This window comes from Leopardus geoffroyi, chromosome A3 (assembly GCF_018350155.1).
Source record: "Leopardus geoffroyi isolate Oge1 chromosome A3, O.geoffroyi_Oge1_pat1.0, whole genome shotgun sequence".
Lineage (NCBI taxonomy): Eukaryota > Metazoa > Chordata > Mammalia > Carnivora > Felidae > Leopardus > Leopardus geoffroyi.
In genome coordinates, this window is record NC_059336.1 from 120,018,400 (window position 1) to 120,039,971 (window position 21,572).

General features: G+C 43.4%; 1 long non-coding RNA gene across 1 annotated transcript; it reads left to right on the top strand.

Moving 5' to 3' along the window:
* The first annotated feature begins 5,176 nt into the window (after nucleotides 1-5,176).
* LOC123581441 lies at nucleotides 5,177-19,624 on the top strand. The gene is made up of 4 exons (XR_006703730.1): nucleotides 5,177-5,325; nucleotides 5,450-5,527; nucleotides 7,577-7,712; nucleotides 18,530-19,624. It is a non-coding gene; the product is annotated as an uncharacterized LOC123581441 (long non-coding RNA).
* Nucleotides 19,625-21,572: the final 1,948 nt, after the last annotated feature.

The window sequence follows — 21,572 nt, forward strand, 5'->3', positions numbered from 1 at the left end:
AGTCAAAAACTAATAGAACTGAAAGGAGAGAGAAATCTATCATTGTAGTTAAAGATTTCAATATTTCTCTCTCAATAGAGCAAGTATACAGAAAAATAAGTAAACATATGGAAGACATAAACACCTTTATCAACCAATTTGATGTAATTGACATTTATGGTACACTTCCTCAGCAGCAGAATACACATTTTTTTTCAAGTACGCAGAATATAGGCTATATTTATGGGCTGTAAAACAAGCCTCAGTATATAGTCAGACTGATTCAAGTCACACAAAGTATGTTCTCTGACTATAATGGAATTAAAATAGAAATCCATTAGGAGAAAGATATCTGAAAAGTCTTCAAATATTTGGAAACCAGATAGCATATCCCACATGGGTCAAAGAAATCAATCAAAATTAGAAAGTAGCTTGAACTGAATAGAAATTAAACAACATATCAGAATTGTTGGGATGCTACTAAAGCAGTACTTAGGGGGAAATTCATAGTACTCAACATTTTAAAAAAGAATAAAGTTATCAAATTATTGACAACAGCCTCCATGTTAAGACATTAGACAAAGAATAACAAATTAAACCTAAAATAAGCAAAAGAAATGAAAATGTTTCTATTAAACAATTTTTTTAACATTTATTTATTTTGAAAGAGAGAGAGAGAGCGAGTGCTCAAGACAGGGAGGGGCAGAGAGAGAGGGAGACAATCCCAAGCAGGCTCTGTGCTGCCCATGGGGCTCAACATGGAGCTCAAAGTAGGGTTTGAAGTGATACTTGAAGTGGGGCTCAAACTCAAGAACCATGAGATCATGACCTGAGCTGAAACCAAGAGTCAGATGCTTAACCTACTGAGCCACCCACACACCCTTAAAGATTTTACTTTTAAGATAACTCTGCACCCAATATGGGACTCAAACTGACAACCCTGAGATCAAGAGTTGCTTGCTCTTCTGACTGAGCTAGCCAGGCACCCCTCCATAATACGCATTTAAGTTTCCTCATGTCTTTGCATGGCTTGATAGCTCATTTCTTATAGCTCTGAATAATATTCTATTGTCTGGATAGACATCAGTTTATTTTGTCCATTTCCCTACTGAAGGGCATTTTGGTTGCTTCCAAGTTTTGGCAATTATGAATAAAGCTGTTATTAACATCACTGTGCAAGTTTTTATGTGGATATAAGTTTTCAGCTCATTTGGGTAAATAGCAAGAAGCATGACCACTGGATTGTGTGGTAACAGTATGTTTAGTTTTGTAGAAATTGTCAAACTGTCTTCCAAAGTGGCTGTACCATTTTTCATTCCCATCACCAATGAGTGAGAGTCCCTGTTGCCTCTCATCCTTGCCAGCATTCAGTGTTGTTAGTGTTTTTTGATTTTTTTTTAATTTTTTTTCAACGTTTATTAATTTTTGGGACAGAGAGAGACAGAGCATGAACGGGGGAGGGGCAGAGAGAGAGGGAGACACAGAATTGGAAACAGGCTCCAGGCTCCGAGCCATCAGTCCAGAGCCTGACGCGGGGCTCGAACTCACGGACCGCGAGATCGTGACCTGGCTGAAGTCGGACACTTAACCGACTGCGCCACCCAGGCGCCCCGTGTTTTTTGATTTTTAATGATTCTGATAAGTGTGTAGCAGTGGGGGGCCTGGGTGGCTCAGTTGGTTGAGTGTCCGACTTTGGCTCAGGTCATGACCTCATGGTTCATTAGTTTGAGCCCTGAGTCAGGCTCTGTGCCAGCAGCTCAGAGCCTGAATCCTGCTTCGGATTCTGTGTCTCCCTCTCTCTCTGTCCCTCCCCTGCTCATGCTCTCTCTCTCTCTCTCAAAAATAAATAAACATTACAAAAAAAAGTATCTCACTTTTTAAAATATAATTTATTGTCAATTTGGCTAACATACAGTATATACAGTGTGCTCTTGGTTTTGGGGGTAGATTCTCATGATTCATCTCTTACACCCAACACCCAGTGCTCATCCCAATCTCGTTTTAATTTGCATGTCCTTTATGACATACGACATTGAGCATCGTTTCATATGCTTATTTGCCATTTGTATGTCTCCTTTGGTGAGGTATCTGTAAAGCCCTTTGCCCATTTCTTAATCAGATTGTTAATTTTCTAATTGTTAAGAGTTCTTTGTATATTTCAGGGTGCTTGGGTGTCTCAGTCAGTTAAGCATCTGACTCTGAATTTCAGCTCAGGTGTTAACCTCACAGTTCCTGAGTTTGAGCCCTGCGTCTCTCTCTGCCCCTCCCCTGCTCATGCTCTCTCTCTCTCTCCCTCTCTCTCTAAATAAATAAACTTAAAAAAAAACAAAAAGGTCTTTATATATTTTGGATAACATTCCTTTGTCAAATATGTCTTTTGCAAATATTTTCTCCCAGTTTGTGGCTTGTCTCATCATTCTCTTGACAGTGTCTTTTACAGAACAGAAGTTTTTAATTTTAATTAAGGCCAGATAATAATAATTATTATTTCTTTCATGGATTGTGTCTTTGGTGTTTTATCTAAAAAAGTTGTCATCATACACAAAGTCACCTTGGCTTTATCCTATGTCATTTTCTAGGAGTTTTATCGTTTTGTGTTTTACATTTAAGCCTATGATTCATTCTATTTTTATTTTTTTAAGTTTGTTTACTTAGAGAGAGAGGGAGAAAGAATCCCACGCAGGTTCTGTGATGTGAGCACGGAGCCCGATGCAAGGCTCAAACTCATGAAAGGTGAGGTCATGATCTCAGCTGAAACCAATAGTCGGATGGATGCTAAACTGACTGAGCCACCCAGCAACCCAAGCCTATGATTCATTTTAAATCATGATCCCTGAGTGCCTGTCATTTTAGTATGTGTGACAAAATGGGGAGTTTACACATAAAATACTTCTGCATACTGAAGAACAGTAGTTATTTTGAGAAAAATCATTGGTGTAGTTATTTGAGTGATGAGCTGATCTACCTACTTTTTTCATGTTTAAGAAATGAGTGAAGTTGGGGCACCTGGGTGGCTCAGTCAGTTAAGTGTCCAACTTTGGCTTGAGTCATGATCTCACAGCTCCTGAGTTTGAGTCCCACATTGGCTCTGTGCTGATAGCTCAGTACTTGGAGCCTGTGGATTGTGTCTCCCTCTCTCTCTGCCCCTTCCCCACTCACCTCTGTCTCTCTGTCTCTCTTTCTCTCTCTCTTATAAATAAATAAAAGTTTTAAAAAAATTACTATTTAAAAAAAGAAATGAATGAAGGTGGTCAAAGGGAAAAAAAAGGAAGAAAAATTATTTATGAATATGACAGAAAAACTATGGTTATTCAGATTTGGGAATTTTCTTGAAAATGAACAAATTGAACCTGTCACTTAAGAAAAATAAGTGTATTAGGGTGCCTGACTGGCTCAGTCAGTGGAGAATGCAACTCTTGATTGGGGTCCTGAGTTTAAGCCCCACATTGGGCATAGAGTTTACTTAAAAAAATAATTGAGGGGTGCCTGGGTGGCTCAGTTGGTTAAGTGTCTGAATTCGACTCAGGTCCTGATCTCACAGCTCATGCGTTCAAGTCCTGCATCAGGCTCTGTGCTGACAGTGTGGAGCCTGCTTGGGATTCTGTCTTGCTCTCTGCCCCTCTCCTGCTTTCTCTCTTTCTTTCAAAATAAAAAAAAAAAAAAACTTAAAAAAAGAAAAATCTAAAAAATTAAAAAATATAATTGATGATATTTGTTGACAATGATAAAATTTGAGCTTTTGAGTGAAAGAATTTTGGAAAAAGTGTATCTGCCACCATGAGCTTGACAGCTTCCCAAAACTTAAAGACTTCTAAAAAAACCAAAGATACTAAGCTAGCTAGCTAAATATAAATAGACATAGATATATTTGACACTGTATAGTGATATGTGTCAACATTTATAATATCTACATAACCCAGTGAAACAATACTTCACAAATGACAATGATGTCACAAAATTATGAATGGGTAAATGATCCATTCAAAGTGCAAAATAGAGCCATAAACTTTAGTGTAATAGAGAATAAAAAGTTTACTGATAATGTAGTTTTATTTATTTATTTTTAAGCAATCTGTATACTCAACGTGGGGCTCAAACTCACAACCCCAAGATTAAGAGTCACATGTTCTACTGACTGAACCAGCCCGGCAAACAGAGAAACAGGCTCAGTAGATACTTGGTCTGCCTTCCAAAGATCAAAGAGTTTGAGAAGCCTGTTCTATAACACTCTCCATTATAGTGGACCCATGAACCACATGGGTTTGAACTACACGAGTACATTTAGATGCTGATTTTTTACAGTACTGTAACAGAATTTTCTGTTCTTTATGATTTTCTTAACATTTTTTTCTCTAGCTTACTTTATTATAAGAATACAGTATCTAATACATACAGTATACAAAATATATGTTAATTGACTATGATGTTGGTAAGGTTTTCGGTCAACAGTAGGCAATTAAGTTTTGGGGAATCAAAAGTTAAACGTGAATTTTTGACGGGGAGGGCAGTCAGTGCCCCTAATACTCCCCATTTCCTGCTTCAAGGGTCAGCTGTATATAGTTGGTATCTTAGGAGGCTGATGCCAGGCCCACCTACATTAGGCACCTCCCTCAACCATTGCTAACCAATCCAAAGCCAAAGTTTGTCTGAGAGAGGTAATCAGTATCCTCACACTCAGTGGGGAATCAGGACACCAGTCTTGATATTCTTAACCAACTGAGCCACTCAGGTGCCCCTCCAGTCTTGATATTCTTAACCTCTCCCATACTACCTAGTGTTTCGCTACTGTGCAGTTTTGACACTCAGGTGAGGCAAGATGAGACCCTGCCTTTCTGTTTCTCTTTCCCAGCTCGTTCCCACTCTGGTGGAAGGACTTCCTCCTCCATATGTGGCAGGAATCTGTGCTCTCTGTGGCTTATTCTATGGTCACTTCTCTAAAAGGCATTGTTTCTTTTTATGTAGAAAACCTAGTTTAGAATTTCTGAGAAATACCTCTTTATTTTTCAAAAAATTCTGGCTTTCAAGACTATTGTCTCACTGTGAACTTTTAAAAAGTCTAACTTGAAGTGCAAAGCCGAGCCATAATTTCTTTGTTTTAGCCAGAGTTCATCTTTCTCTTCCCTCGGGCAATAAGCTTCAGTCTCATTGTCTGAGGTTGGCAGGATGGGTGGGGGTGGGGGGGTTGGGGGGAGAGGATGAGCTACCTGGAAGGGAAAGTACATTATTACCCAATAATTATGGATTGCAGGTGCCCATTAGGTTGAAGAAAAAGTTCAAAACACTGAGATCCAGGGTATCGAGTACAGCAAATCCGTGTGTGTATTGGAATAGGAGATTTACCACCAGGTGAGTTGGAAAAAAAACTCCATAGATTTCAAGTGTCTTTCTCAGCTCTGCATATGTACATGTATGTTGAATCATAGAGAATTCTTTAGATGCAATTTTAAAGTTCTCTTCTTTTACTTTCAAGAACTGAGGAAATAGGACAGATGGAAAAGCAAGGGGAAGGAAGTGGTTTTGAAGCGCCATCAAGAGAAGGAAGAGTTCAGTAAATGGTCTGACTTCAAATTATATTTCATTTGATGTCAAATTATATTAAAATTATCAAATTTAAAACGGTACAGCTGAAGGGATAAACAAAGGCATACCAGTATTATATACTGCTTTCAGTGTACTTGGGAATGAAAAAAAGACTCACCTCTCCTCAATTTATTTGCAAAATGAATATTTAGACAACTAAATATACAGTTATCTCTAGTGTTTGTTGAGTCAATACTTCTCTAGTTTAAAATTTTAATTGCAAATAGTATTATTAGCAATCAAATATTTACTGAGCACCAACCATGAGTTGAGGATTGGGATGCTGTGGTCCTGGAGGGGAAGAAGGGTGAGAAGATGATGGCACGCTTACTTCATAAGTAGGACAGAGCCTCCCATGTCGGTGTTCAGTGGGCACTGGCCCTTCATGAAGGGGGAAATCCAGGCACTTCTACTACTTACAGCGACACACCTACATTTGTATCACACACGTACAATTTATGAAGTGCTTTACAAAACATAACACATTTCATCCTCACTACTCTCCTGTTAGGTAGAGATTATCATGCTTATGTAACATGTGAAAATCTGAGGCTTTGAGGGGATAAAAGGTCCTCAGTCACACAGCTAGTCGGTAGCAGAGTTGGAGCGGAACCCCATTTCCTGAATCCTGGACCCAAGCCCACCGCTGCCTCCCTTCTGAGAAAGGGAGGGCAGGCCCCACCATGACCGTGGCCGCCTGCTTGATTTTGCTCCTTTTCTGGCATTATGATCTCCTGGAGGAATCCCAGGCTCCTCCAGGGGAAAGAAGCTCTACAATTAGACTAAATATAGTCTGGGAGAGGCTGCATCTCACTGGGACTAATTATCCCATCACCCGTCAGAAGAACAAAGAGTGAAGACTTTTCAGCCTTCATCATTTCCATTCCTCTCCCTGGCTTGGGCTTTCGTGGGATGGGCCTGGAGACAAATGGGAACAGAAGAGACATGCTGGTGGATTGAGGAATGCCTGGGCTGCCCAGGAAGTGCTTTCCTTTCTAGCATAATGCTGGCATTTAGAACTGGAAGGAAGCTGGCCTGATGAGAGATCTCTTGCTCCTGGAAATGCCTGGATGGGAGACATGGGACAAGGAATGGCCCTCAGGACAGTGCAACTTGACAGGCAGTCACATCATATATTGATAACCTACCTTGCGAAGTCCTCCTGTTCTTCCATCTAGCAAACGTTTACTGAGCACATGTGCGAGGCATGTGGGGAGTTTGTTAAATATCATGCTGTAAGGAAACCTGAAGAAACCCTCACTGAGTCCCTAAGAGGTAAATTCAAAACCAAAGTTAGAAAAATTCAAGGGGAGAAAGATACTTTGGTCAAGACATGTGCTTGTACCAGTAAGCTTTGGGGTTGAGTGTCATTACTGAAGACTAATATATCAAGGGCAAGTTTAAGCCATGAAATACAGTCTCAGGAAGCTTTTGCTAAATTCTTGTTTACATCAAGGAGGTACCATAGCACACCTAGCACCAGCCAGTAACACAAATGTTTAAAGTGAGGAATGATGCTTCATAGAACACACAATTCTGTTAGCCACCAGCATTACAAATAATTCTTATCAATTTGTCACTGGCTGTCATGGATGGCTGTGTGATAGAGGCATAACATCTGCAAGTAAGCCCAGATAAATTGTTTTATCAGAGAATCTGTAACAGCACATCTGTGACAAGTTCCAAGTAAAACACTGCATTGGAAAAAATGGTCGGCACGTTTCAGATCACATGTTTGCACGTTATAAAATCAAATCTCATTTCTTAGAAAAGGTACGTAGCTTGTTCAGTGTATGGGACATGAAATACAGAGTTCAAAGGGTTCACATCATAGTTTGAATCATCATCTAACCAGAGGAGTGGGGACATGCGTGGTACTCATTCGTGGCTATTTAGGCTTCATCAATAACAGTACTGATAATCCGCTAGGATAAGGTGAATGGAAATGGCAAGACAGTCTTGCATTTCATGTGTGCATCCTTCTTCCCTTCCCGATGCATATGCTGTTTCAACACAGGATTCTGCTGCAGAGCCCAGCTGTGAACGAGTCAGGAGCTCCCACCTCTACCCGAAAACCGGAGGAGAGGGAAGTAGGCTAGAACCCAACACAGTGCTTCCAGAAAGCACTTCAGAAGGCAAAGGAGCAAGCTGAGGTGAGGATCTAGGGCTTTTTTTTTTTTTTTCAATATATGAAGTTTATTGTCAAATTGGTTTCCATACAACACCCAGTGCTCATCCCAAAACGTGCCCTCCTCAATACCCATCACCCACCCTTCCCTCCCTCCCACCCCCCATCAACCCTCAGTTTGTTCTCAGTTTTTAAGTCTCTTATGCTTTGGCTCTCTTCCACTCTAACCTCTTTTTTTTTTTTCCTTCCCCTCCCCCATGGGTTTCTGTTAAGTTTTTCAGGATCCACATAAGAGTGAAAACATATGGTATCTATCTTTCTCTGTAAGGCTTATTTCACTTAGCATAACACTCTCCAGTTCCATCCACGTTGCTACAAAAGGCCATATTTCATTCTTTCTCATTGCCATGTAGTACTCCATTGTGTATATAAACCACAATTTCTTTATCCATTCATCAGTTGATGGGATCTAGGGCTTTTTGAAGCTGAGAAGGTTAAGATTGGCCACCTCCATTCTTCCTGGGCTTGTTAACCCCTTAGTTCTTTGGTTTTTCTCCTCTCTCTCTCTCTCTCTCTCTCTCTCTCTCTCTCTGTGTGTGTGTGTGTGTGTGTGTGTGACCCATTCTTGCTCTCTCTCCTTCCTTCGTCTCTCCCTCTCCTTCTGGCTTCCTGTTATTTTGCCTCACTCTTCCTTATGCTCTGCTTTGTCCAGAATTGTATTGCTTTGCTGCACAGATATGAGAAAACTACCAGATCAAAAACCAGTCACTCTAGAAGTCTGGGCTGCCTTAAAGACCAAATTGGATTAAGTATGCCCAGACAAGCTTTTAAAACACTTTGAAAAAGAAAGAAAGCCAAATGAACTGAAAAGTTGGGTTCAGTGCCCTTGAGGTAATTTGGATAATTTGCATATCTTGGTGGGGTGTTCAAAGGGTAAAAAAGACAAGGCCTTTTCCAGGAATATTTGTTTGAAAACTTATTTTATTTTTATTTTAGAGAGAGTGTGTGCACAGGAGCAGGGGAGAGGGGCAGAGGGAGAGAGAGAGAGAGAGAGAGGGAGAGAGAATCTCAAGCTGGCTCCATGCAGACGTGGGCCTCAGTCCCACGATCCTGAGACCATGACCTGAGCTGAAACTAAGAGTCGATGCTCAACCAACTGAGCCACCCAGGTGCCCCAGAAAACTCATTTCTGTAAGAGAATCAGTCAAATATAACACACAGAATATAGTCATAGTGCTGAGTGCTCTGTAAACAGATTCCCGGATCCATTCTTTCTGTCCCTGAGAGGCTTATGCTTCTGGATTGAAAAACCCTAAGAACCTTCTCTAACACGGGCAAGTGTCATAGAGCCTGGAACAGAAGGGCTAGTTTTTCTAAGACTTGGAAGGATGAAATGTGTTTCCCTCCCTTTATGGCCCAAAATAACTGATCGTGGACTAAGCAGGTCCCCTCTAGACCCTGGTTTCTCAACATTGGCATATTGAAGTTTCGGGTCAGCTCGTCTGTGCTGGGGGGTGTCCTGTGCATTGTAGCTCAGCAACCCTGACCTCCACCCACTACGTGCCAGTAGCACGCCCCTCACCCCCAGGTTATGACAACAAACATCAAAAAATGGCTTCAGACTTTGCCAGATGTCCCCTGGGCACAAAACTGACCCCTGTTGAGAACCACTCCTTTAGGGAGGAGGATGGAATATTCTGTTCCAAAATATACATATAAGATATTAACTTTTAAAAAATGTTCAGGAAAAGAGGATATTTTAGAAGAAATATGATAATACCTTCATAGCTTCCAAGGCATGGCTCCAAGCTGTTATTTCTGCTAAATTATAAGCTTTCAAGGGCAAGAACAATATGCATTTTTCTTATTTATTGCCATAGTCCTAGGATCCGGTATAGTGCCGGGACATAGTAGGTGTTTAATAAGCATTTGGGGGATGAATGCATGATTTATTGAGCAAATGCCGCATGCCAAGCACTCTGGCATGTTCACAACAACACTAATGGGATAGGCGTTAAAGTAAAACTCTATAATAGAGCAAATTCAGGTGTCGCATAATTGTTTTTCTCCTGGGTCCTGACCTTACCCCAGGCTCTTCTTTCAAACGGATGAGCTACAGTTCTTCCGACCTGCCCCTGTGGGAAGGGCCACAACTCCCTCCGGGGAAATGGGGAGGCAGAGTGTGAGTCTCTGTGTCTTCAGTGTTCTCCCAACCAAATTTCCCTGGGTCCAAAAGACACTCTGGGCGCCAGCTGATGAGGACATTCCTGGAATTATTGCTCCTGTCCTGGGAACTTTAGCCAGACAGCCGCAGGACCCGTCTCTGTCCCCATCAATATTTAAACCAGAGTAAACAGTACTCAAATGGCACCAAATCACGGCTGAGACTGGAAAGGACTTAGCTCATGTCGCCAGGACCCCGGAATCCAAGTATTTCATTACTTTCTCGGAATTGTGCCCTTGCGTTTTACAAGCTTGACCTCTTTGTGACCTACTCGTCACCTTCTGGTGGGGTTTTACCGTATCATCCCTATGGTATGTGTGAGGAAACTGAGGCCCTGAGAGATTCAAATCACAAAGCTGCTGTGTGGTGACCCGAGATTCAGACCCGGCAAGGTTGGGCTGCCAGACAAGACGGAGCAGTGAGCACGTACGCTTCCCCAGCAGAGCTGGCGATGGCCATTTCTGCGTCCCATGTGTTCCCATTCCCTGCATGGTATGGGGTGGTGGGTCCTGTTGTCTATCGTGCGAGCTCAGGAGAGACAGATGGACGAGACCTGGCTGCGAGCCAATAGCCTCTGAGACATGCCAGGCTGGAGTGCGGCAGACATACCAGGATGAACAGCAGGCAGGACCGGGCTGGCCTGGTAAGAACAGGCAGAGACAAAAATGCAGCGTCCATTGAGGGGAGGAGCAAGGTGAGGCAGAGCCCAGCTGAGGAGCTTGCTCGGCACTTCTGCCGCAGGCCGGACTGCGACGTGGACCCCTGCATCCGAAAATGGGGGAGCAGGATGCCTGCTGTTAGATAAACCAGGAGTCTTGGCAGCTGCCCTGCTAGGGAGAGTGACTGTTAATTACACGCACATACAGTTGTTCACGGGGAGGAAGCTAGTGTTCTTTACACAGATCCTCTTATTTTTTAGGGCTCTTCCATTCTTTTTATTTTTTTTTTATTTTTTAAGTTTATTTATTTATTTTGAGAGAGACAGAGAGCACAAGCAGGCGAAAGGCAGACAGAGAGGGAGAGAGAGAATCCCAAGCAAATTCCTCACTGTCAGTGCAGAGCCTCACGTGGGGCTCGAACTCACGAGAGATCACGATCTGAGCCGAAACCAAGAGTCTGTTGCTTAGCAGACGGAGCTACCCAGGCGCCCCTAGAGCTCTCCGATTCTTTAAAAGGTGTTATGCTTGAGGCAGTTGTGTGGTCATCCGTCAGGCCGTGGATGTGCATCGGTGAGTGGTGCCAGATACTACAGACCAGGAGCCTGGCTGGTTAGAGAAGCAAGCACACCACCGTTTCTAGCACAGATGGCTGAAGCCACGATGCTTTATTTAGGGGGAGCCATGGGACACATGACTCCATCTTCCTTGACTGGGAACCGCACTGCAGGGAGGAAGCCAGGTCTGCTCTGGGAGATGGAGATGGAACAAAACGAGGAAATAGACCTGAAACACTGTCCAAATGAGCAGGTGGTCCCAGCTGTGAGCCAAGCAGGGTAGGTGCTTCCTGGAGAAGAAAGCAGGTCTGCTTGGCATGAAGAGACCAGAGTGGCAGATGGGGTGTTGCCATGGGATGGAGCTCACTGTCTCTCCCCTGCCCCCAAAGGTGGGGCTGCTGTGTGACAGCTGCACAGGCCTGACAGGACATCACTCTGGGCTCTCACAACCTTCACATCGCAATGTGCTCTCTTACTTCTGCAGGGGATATGATGTATGAGCAATTGTATGTACTGCATCCCATTCCTTCATGGTGTGAACTCATGTCATGTATTACTGTTAAAATTATTTCCTATTATTTCATTAATCCAATTCTGTTGACGCAGGGGAACTCAAATGCTAGGTCTTTCATTCTCATGTATCCTTTAATGCGTGGAAAGTTAGCAGTATATATATATTTTCAAATGTATTCAGGGGTGCCTGGGTGGCTCAGTCGTTTAACGTCTGACTCTTGATTTCAGCTCAGGTCATGATCCCAGGGTTGTGGGATTGAGCCCCGTGTCCGGCTCTATGCTGGGTGGGGAGCCTGTTTGGGATTCTCTTTCTCCCTCTCCGTCTGCCCCTCTCCGACTCATTCCCTCTCTGTCTCTCTCAAAAAAATAGTGTGAACCCTAAATGTATGCATGCTTGTTTTCAGCAGAGGCACTTAGCTCTGAAGCTGTTATGTTTCCCTTGGGCTGGTTTGAGTCCTACAATTATTTCCCGGCACTGTTAAATTACATATGCCATCAGTGAGTCCACTGTGTCCTTGATTTGCTATAATGGTTAAGGAGGTGAGAAGTGTCAGGTAAGGGCTTTGTGGACAGGCAGGATTTTGTAATGGTGAAGTCTCACCTTCAGCGGGTTGTAACAGGTTGACCAATGGGCCCCTGAGATGTCCACACCCTAATCCATGGAAGTGGTGTTGCTTTATGTGACAGACAAAAGGGCAGACAGACTTTGCAAGTGTGATTAAGTTCAGGACCTTGAGCTGGGGAAATGCTTCTGGATTATCTGGGTGGGCCCGATGCAATCCCGAGAGTCCTTGTAAGAGGGAGGTACGGGATCCAATGGGTAGAACACGATAGGATGATGGAAGCAGAGGGAAAAAGACAATGTGATATGGGCCAAGGACTGAAGGTAAAAGTTGATATGGGCCAAGGACTGAAGCCTCTAAAAGTTGGAAAGGCAATGAATCCTCTTTGAGAGCCTCCAGAAGAAAACAGCCGTGCAGACCTTGATCTTAGCCCTGTAGAACTCATTTTAGACATCTAACCCCTTGAACTAGATAATGATTATAAAATCACTTTGTGTTGTTTTAAGCCACCAAAGTTTTATACTTTGTTATAGCAGCAATAGGAAACTGATGCATGAATGTTTTCATCTCAACCCCACGACAGGAAAATGTATGAATCCTTCTTCTGGTTCCACCTCTTCCATCTGGTTGTAGAGCAGGACTCGATTTGGAAAGAAGGAGGGAATAATGCAGCTGTGTAGGGAAGGAAGGTCACATAAGAGCAGGCATCTGATCTCCTTTTTCTCTAACTGCTAAGTAACATCACATCCTCTGCATCCTGCCTTGCTTTGAAGTCTCTCCTCAGGAAACATGAAAGGGAGCCCCCCCATGCCTCTGTGCCTCCAGCTGAGAGGTGCTGCATCGATCTGGAAAGACCAGATTGATCCGGAAAGACCAATCTAAACTAGTCCTGATATTGATTTCCTCACAGCCAATTGAGGAATCTATAAGGAATAAATGAGCAAAGCAATATACACAAGGAATTCAATTAGTCACCAAGCACTTACTGAGCACTTTGGATTTGCCAAGAACTGCACTGACACCAGGGAGCCAAAGATAATGAAGCATAGTCCCTGACCTTGAGGAAAGGCAGATGTGTACACAATGAATTATAAAACCATACATAAAATTCTGTAGTAGAAGGATCAAACTTGCCTAGGAAGACGGGGCACAGGGACTAATCCCGATTAGCGGATTAGAGATAACTCCATTCGGGAAATATCTGATCTGGGCTTTGAAGGCTGTACAGGAATTTCACAGAGAAGAAGAAATCCGTGTTCCAGGCAGAGGAGAAAAGTCATGAAAACACATTACTTAGCAGCCTGCAGTCCTGCATCACCCTTCCCTCTTCTTTACTGTTACAAGCCCCTCATGTGGCTCCGCTAACAAAATAACAGTTTCATGGAGAAAGAGTGTAGGTAGGAGTCATGTACAAAGGACCACGGAGACCAGAAATTGGCAATGTGGGGGTGGGGGGTGGGGACAGTTTCCTTCCAAACACAGAATTACTGGCCTCACATTAGTTGCCACGCAGCCTCCTCTTGGTTCTTTTGGCTCCTCCAAATCCGACACCTTGTCTTAGTCCCTATTCACACACAACCCACGGGCGGTGGAACATTTCACCCTTTATACCTCCGTGGAGCCCACTAAATCACTGTTCAGAAATGTATTTTAAAAACTATGAGCACAAGAAATTTTACAGAAAGAACAGAATTTGGTAAAAGTGTATTTTGCATGTAGCATTTCAACTTCTCTGACTCTTGTCAGAAAACGTACCAGCGTTAAAAACTAGCAAAGTTAGAAAGCTCACTTATCAAAGTGAGATCCCTATCTTCCCACAGACACTAAGAGACAGGGGCTCTGACTTCAGGTGTTAGCTGGAACAAACAGCATATTCCTTGGGCAGCCTTGAGAGTTCTTAGGCAGGCACCTTAGGTGGGGCCTCTGGTCATCCCTAGGATGTGGCCTCGAGATGTTAGTGTGTTTGTTCGAGACTATGTTAGTGTGTTTGTTTGAGAGTTTCTACGCCAAGGTTGAGGCCTGGTTGAGAACAGGCTCAGAGGAGCCTGGCTGGAGTTTGGTCAAGAAGAGAATGTCACCAGTCAGATGCTTGGCCTTGTACCTGATGACCTTCCAGGGCTTGTCCCTGTCTTCGAGACACTTGGGTCTAGTTGTTATTCTTGGGATCCCAAAGATAAACCTCTCAATAAAGCTTCCTAGTCTCCCAATACATTTTCCTTTATTTAAGCTAACTGGCTGGAGCCCACCCTCAACAGGAAGCAATCCCTAACCTACACATTACCTACACATTATGACACATTACCTACGTCACATTACCTACATCACATTACCTACAGATCACATTACCTACGTCAACACAGCCCCACACTTGTCATTTTTAAAGGTTAAATGGTCATTCCTTTTTGTTAATTTACCTTAGTTTGTTTTACAATGACTTAAGTCAATTCTAGTTGTTTTTTTTTATGTTTGTTTTTTATTTATCTTGAGAGAGACAGAGAGCAAGCGAGCAGGGGAGGGGCAGAGAGAGAGAGAGGGAGAGAGGCTCCCAAGCAGGCTCTGCACTGCCAGCGCAGAGCCTGATACAGGGATTGATCTCATAAACTGTGAGATCATGACCTGAGCTAAAATCAAGAGTTGGATGCTTAACCAACTGAGCCACCCAAGCACCTCCATTTCTAGTTTATATATGCATATGTATTTTATTATTGTATTATTTTTTAATTTTTTATTTTTTTAAAATTTACATCCATATTAGTTAGCATCTAGTGCAACAATGATTTCAGGAGTAGGTTCCTTGATGCCCTGACCCATTTAGCCCATCCCCCCTCCCACCACCCCTCCAGGAACCCTCAGTTTGTTCTCCATATTTATGAGTCTCTTCTGTTTTGTCCCCCTCCCTGTTTTTATATTATTTTGCTTTCCTTCCCTTATGTTCATCTGTTTTGTCTCTTAAAGTCCTCATATGAGTGAAGTCCTATGGTTTTTGTCTTTCTCTGACTGTCCTGTTTTTTTCTAATGTTATTGCTAGAGCTACCATGAACATATGTTAAGAGTTACTTTTTCCTCCTGCCATAAAGTCAACAGGTGTACGGACTTTTGAGCTCCTGTCAGGCTGCCGCCAGATTCCTCTCCAGCTAGATTGCCACCAGCCCCGTTCCAGGGCGTCTGTTCTCCCACAGCCCCATCTAAACAGGGTTTCATATTTATGGAGTTTGGTTTGTGTAATGGTGCCTTGGAATTGTTTCATTAATATTTTAAAAATTCCTACTGAGGTTCTGTGAGGATTAAATTCGGTAATATGCAGAGACACCCTAGCACAGAGCCTGGCAGGTAGGAAGCTATTATTACTGCTATTCATAGTTATTGAGTACAAAAATGAAGTATTGACTTTATATATTCGTGTTTTTTCTTACGTATTTGTGTTGAGGGTTGTTTCTCTTCTTATCTACACAGGCGTACCTTCTCAGTCTGTGTGCTGCCTCCTGGCTCAGGCCTCAGGCCACTTCTCTTTTCTCAACTCACTCAATAGTGATTTCATTCCGTCCCATGTCCTTACTACTCTCCAAATGCTGGCAATGGGCATTTGCCTCTCTAGCCCAGACCCCTCTCCCGTTCTCCACACACATCTAACCACCTGCTCAATGTCTCTGCTCAAAGGTGGCATCTCACACTTAGTAACTTCCAAAAGCTGAGCCCCTGCTCCCCACCAAAGCTCTTCCTCCCAAGGCCCTTTTCCATCTCAGTGAATGGCAACCAAACCATTCTTGTGCTCGAGTTAAAAACTTTTGAGTCTTCCTTGACTCTTTTTTTTTTCTCTCACTCATTCTCCACATCCCTGGCCTCCAAATCCTTTGGCCATTCTCTTCAAAATATATCCAGAATCCAGCAACTTGTCGCCACCCTGGCCAAGACACCACCGTCTCTCACCTGGAAAAATCAGTCTTCCTACTTGTACACTCATGCACCCCCAGGATCTCAGCTTTGACCTTGGCTCTCCTCCCGCTATGGTCCTGCCTTCATGGTGAATGTACTATGGATGAAGGGGAGACTGCTTAGAGTGACGAACCATTTGCAGAAGCTCTCCAGCAGGCTTCCCCTCACTTGGTCATCCCTAAACCAGTCATCAGCAAGAGGATCGCTGCACTGACCTGGACTAATCAGGATCACCCCTGAGCAGTGCTGGGGACAGGGTTATCTTTTATGACAAGTAGATCCCTGAATAGCAGTGGGGCTCTGTTTGTTGAGGAAGAAATGGGGAACAGATATTGAGTAAATACCCAAACAGAGTCTGTCACAACGTGGGAGGTCAGAGAGTCGATAAGAGAATCCACTTACTTTTCTGAGCTGCTTAGTGTGGGTGGCCCTGGTTCCCCAGGCCTTGGCCATATATAGAGCATCAGAGGTCTGCTCCTGACCAAAGAGGGGATAGGGATGTGGCAGGGAACTTGGGTGTATTTCTGCCAACAGTAGGTTCCCACCTTTCTTGGGGGGTCCTTTAATTCAGGTTGATGGAAGAAGGTATATAATAGTGTTAGTATCCTCGGACTGTGTGACAAATTACCACACACTGGGGCTTAAAACAACAGAAATTTATCCTCGCTCAGTTCTAGAGCCTGGGAGTCAGAAATCAGGGTGTTAGCAGGGCCAGGCTCTCCCAAGGCTCTAGGGGAAAAATCGGCACTGTCAGGGCAGAGCCCGATGCAGGGCTCAAACTCACGAACCAGCGAGATCGTGACCTTAGCCGAAGTCAGATGCTTAATGGACCGAGCCCCAGGTACCTCCAAATAAGGTCAACTTTTAAGGTCTAGGGGTTAAGACTTCAACAAATCTTTTTGAGGAACATGAGTGAACCCATAAAACTTATATTTAGAGTATTAATTAGAACCTAATTTTTCTTCACTTTTTCCTTTCTGATCTGAATGCCCTTTCTTTTATTTTCTTGCCTGGTTAGAACCTCCAGGCATTTATAAATTTCCCTCTATGTACTGTACTAGCTGCAGCCCATAAATTTTAGTATATTGTACTAAAGTTTCTTTAGAAACTATTGTGTGTTAAGCCTTGACTTGAATTTGCTTTATCAGTATTAGTAACTGAAATTTCAAAGATAAATATGTATAAAATACATTCCTCACATTTATGTATGTGTGTATTTAAAAAAATTTTTTAATGTTTATTTATTTATTTGAGAGAGAGAGAGAGAGAGAGAGAGACCACCAGCAGGGAAGGGGCAGAGAGAGAGGGAGACACAGAATCCAAAGCAGGTTCCAGGCTCTGAGCTGACAGCACAGAGCCTGACGTGGGGCTCGAACTCATGGGCTGTGAGATCATGACCTGAGCCGAAGTCTACTGCTTAACCTATCGAGCCACCCAGGTGACCCCTGTATGTATGTATTTATTTATTGAATGTTCCTTACTTCTCAAGAGTTGTTTACTGAAAAGTTTAGTAAACTAGTAGCCATGAACTGAGAGTTATATTGTTTATAGAGAGAGCATAAAGACGTTGTGTATTAACGTCCTCTCTTTTCTTTTGGTTGTTCATGCCTGGATTATGTCTTTCCCATTGGTGCTAACAGGGCCAAAGCTTGATCCCACTGCATGCATCCTGTCAGTACCCAGATTATAGATCCTGAGCTTAGGGGGAAGCAGCCACAACAGACCATGTAATCTTAAGACTATATATGAAATTTGCATTTTTCATTTCAGTGACCACTCTTTTAAGTTTTATCTGCAAGTCAGCAACTTTTTGGCTTCTTACTTGTCTTCATTTTGCAGAACCATTTTTAAGACTCATGGGTAGAATTAACTCAATGATAGAGGGTTTATATTCTTTTTTTTTTTTGTCAGTTTATTTGTTTATTTTGAGAGAAAGAGGGAGAGAAAGTGCAATTGGGGGAAGGGCAGAGAGAGAAGGAGACAGAGAATCCCAAGCAGTCTCCACACGGTCAGTGCAGAGCCTGATGCTGGGTTTGAACTCACGACCTGGCATCATGACCTGAGCCAAAGTCAGATGCTTAACCCACAGAGCCACCCAGGCACCCCTAGTATTTATATTCTCCAGCTTCCTAGGGATTGGAAGAGCCAAAGGCCGAAAAGGGAAGCTTCACAACGGCATCGTATCTTCCATCATTTCCCTTGGAAAAAGATGCTTTTCTTCACCTTCCCCCAGCTTTCTTCTCCACAGCACCCAACATCTCTGTGGCGCTAATACTCTTCCAGGTCACAGGCATTCCCCTGTGTACCCCACGTGGGCTCCCCGTCTCCAGCCAAGTCCTCTGAATCTCTAATTACATCCCGGGAACCGACATTCTCCTCTGCCCTCTCTCCCCAAGGAAAGATGTCTCTGCTGTCTCACTGAGCTCCCTGCGGGGAAACCGACTCTCAGGTGAGTGTTTCTCTGACTGCGTTTCCTGGCATAGCAACACCACTTCATGCGAGTTCACCCGGGAGTGACCAGCCCCTGGCGTTTCCACCAGGAGGACTTATAGAGTGTTATCACAGCTCCCCTCACCTCACAGGCTGTGAAAGGAGGTTCACATTTTCAGCCCCGCTTCTCCTTCCATCTACGAACAAGCAGAGAGTGGAAATCTGTCACTGGGAGTAGACCTTGGGATGGGGCCTGAATGTACTCATGGGAGAGCTCAACCAGAATTAGTCCAAATAAAAAGTCAGACTGTCAGTGCTTCCCACCACCCTGCCCAGGGTCATCTGCCCTCTGCGGTGGGCAGAGCTTCTCCCAGCCTGCTGCTTGAACAGCTGCTAAGGGGCTGGTCTCCCTCACCTACCCCTGCAGGAGACCATTAGCAAGCTGCTGGGAGCTGGGGCTCCGGTTGCTGAGAACAGGCTGGGCTCAGAGCTGCCAGCCAGCCCATCGATCATGGATTTCACCGGGATGCTTTCTGACCTTTCAAGGTTAGTGAAGACTCAGCAGTCACATACCGTTCTGTGATTAAATGTCTCAATCCTGAGCACGGTCTATTATTTTGCAATTCAGAGAAGAAAAGGGACAGTACTTAGTAGCAAGGTGGTTTTTAGTGACAGCAACACAATGACACGGTTTAAAAGGTTTTAAAGAAACAAAGATGGTTACAACTCTCACAAGTTCTATTTTTTGCATATTGTTTTGTTTTTTTATATTTGTGTAGCTATGCTGATATTTTCTGCACTTAATAGCACATATTTTTTGTTCAAGTATAGTTGACACACAACGTTACGTTAGTTTCAGGTATACAACGTGGTGATTTGACATCTCTATGTGTTATTCAGGCTCATCACAAGGGTAACTACCATCTGTCACCATGCAACACCATTACTACGTCATTGACTAAATTCCCTATGCTGTACCTTTCACCCATGTGACTTATTCACTCCGTAACTGGAAACTTGTATCTCCCACTCCCCTTCACCCGTTTTGCCCATCCTCCTCACCGCCCCCACCCCCCCCCCCCGCCCCTCTGGCAACTACCAATTTGTTCTATTTATGGGTCTGTTTCTGCTCTTTTTTTATTCCTGCTTTTCTTCCCATCTGTTTGTTTAGTTGTTTCATTAAGCATTTTTTTAATGTTTATTTATTTTTGAGAAAGAGAGAGACAGAGCACAAATGGGGGAGGAACAGAGAGAGAGGGAGACACAGAGTCTGAAGCAGGCTCCAGGCTCTAACCTCGAACCCACGAGCCGTGAGATCGTGACCTGAGGTGAAGTCGGACGCTTAACCGACTGAGCCATCCAGGTGCCCCTAGTTGTTTTGTTTCTTAGATTCCACCTATAAGTGTAATTGTGTGGCATTTGTCTTTCTCTGATTTATTTCACTTAGCGTAACACCCATTAGGTCCATCTATGTTGGTAAGATCTCATTCTTTTTTTTTTTCTCATTCATTTTTATGGCTAATATTCCATTGTATATATACACTGCCTCTTCTTTTTCCATTCATCTATCGATATGCTTAGGTTGCTTCCATATCTTGGCTGATGTAAGTAATGCTGCAAATGGGGGTGCACATCTTTTCAAATTAGTGTTTTTGTTTTCTTTGGGTAAATGTCCAGTAGTGGCATTATTGGATCATATGGTATTTCTATTTTTAACTTTTTGAGGAACTTCCATAATGTTTTCCACAGTGGTTGCACCAGTTTATATTCCCACCAACAGTGCATGAAGGTTCTTTTTAAAGATTGGATTATTTGTTTTTCTGATGTTGAGTTGTGTAAATTCTTTATATATTTTGGATATTAACCCCTTATTGGACATATCATTGCAAATATCTTCTCCCATTTCATAGGTTGCCTTTTAGTTTTGTTGATTGTTCTCTTTGCTGTGCGAAAGTTTTTTATTTTGGTGTAGTCCCAATAGTTTATTTTTGCTTTTGTTTCCCTTGCCTGAGGAGACATAGCTAGAAAAATGTTGCTAAGGTCGATATCAGAGAGATTAGTGCCTATGGTTTCTTAATAACACATACTATTTAATAAGTATTTCCCTACATTTCTAAACAATCTTTATAGTAGTTTCAAAGACTGCCTAATCCATTGAATTGATTGCATCACAGATGACGTATCACCTCCTTACTCGTTGCATGTATAGGTTTTTGCAGAGGTCATGTAGTTGAAGAAGGTGCCAGAGAATGCAGTACTCATTAGTGGGGTGGGAAGGGGGACCACGGTGAAGGTGCTGGTACCCACTGCCACATGAAGGCAATGGGTACCTTGGGGTGGGCTTGTAACAGGACAGAAACAAACCATTCACCTATATTTTGTGCGAGGCTAGCCCTGGTTCTATGTACATCAACTCACACTTCATCTTAAAAACAAAAAACAAAACACAAAACCCAAACCAAAAATCTTACGTAAGAAAAAAATGTTGAGGCATGTGTCATTTTTAGTATTGCAGGAATCACATGGTATCCCATCAAGGTCCAAAAGCCAGAGCCCACTGGTCAGCACGTGGTAGAACTTCTGTTAGGTTCCAGGACTAGCATGGCTGCTGCTGGGCTTTGTGGAGTGGGTAGTGTACAGACTTCCTGCTCCTCCCATCCTTTATCCCATAGCTATGGCCCCTGGGCCCTGCCCAACCGGCTGGGATCATCCCACTGCTGGTCCAGGGAGAGCTGATTAGCCTTAGGCATAGACATAGGAATCGCCTGGGGGAGGGGTACTGAAAGTAGAGATTCTTAGCACAGCCCCCCCCTCCCCCCTCCCCATGCCATGCATGGCTCCCCATGCCATGAAGGTCCAGAGATCTGGGACGGGGCCTAGGAGTTAGCATTTTGACAAGTATGCTGATTACCCTGATACAATGAGCAACTGTGAGACACACAACCTCCGGACATAGCTTAGGACTTGTAGTCAAGGCTACTTTCTGGCTGGAAGGTGCTCCTGATGCTA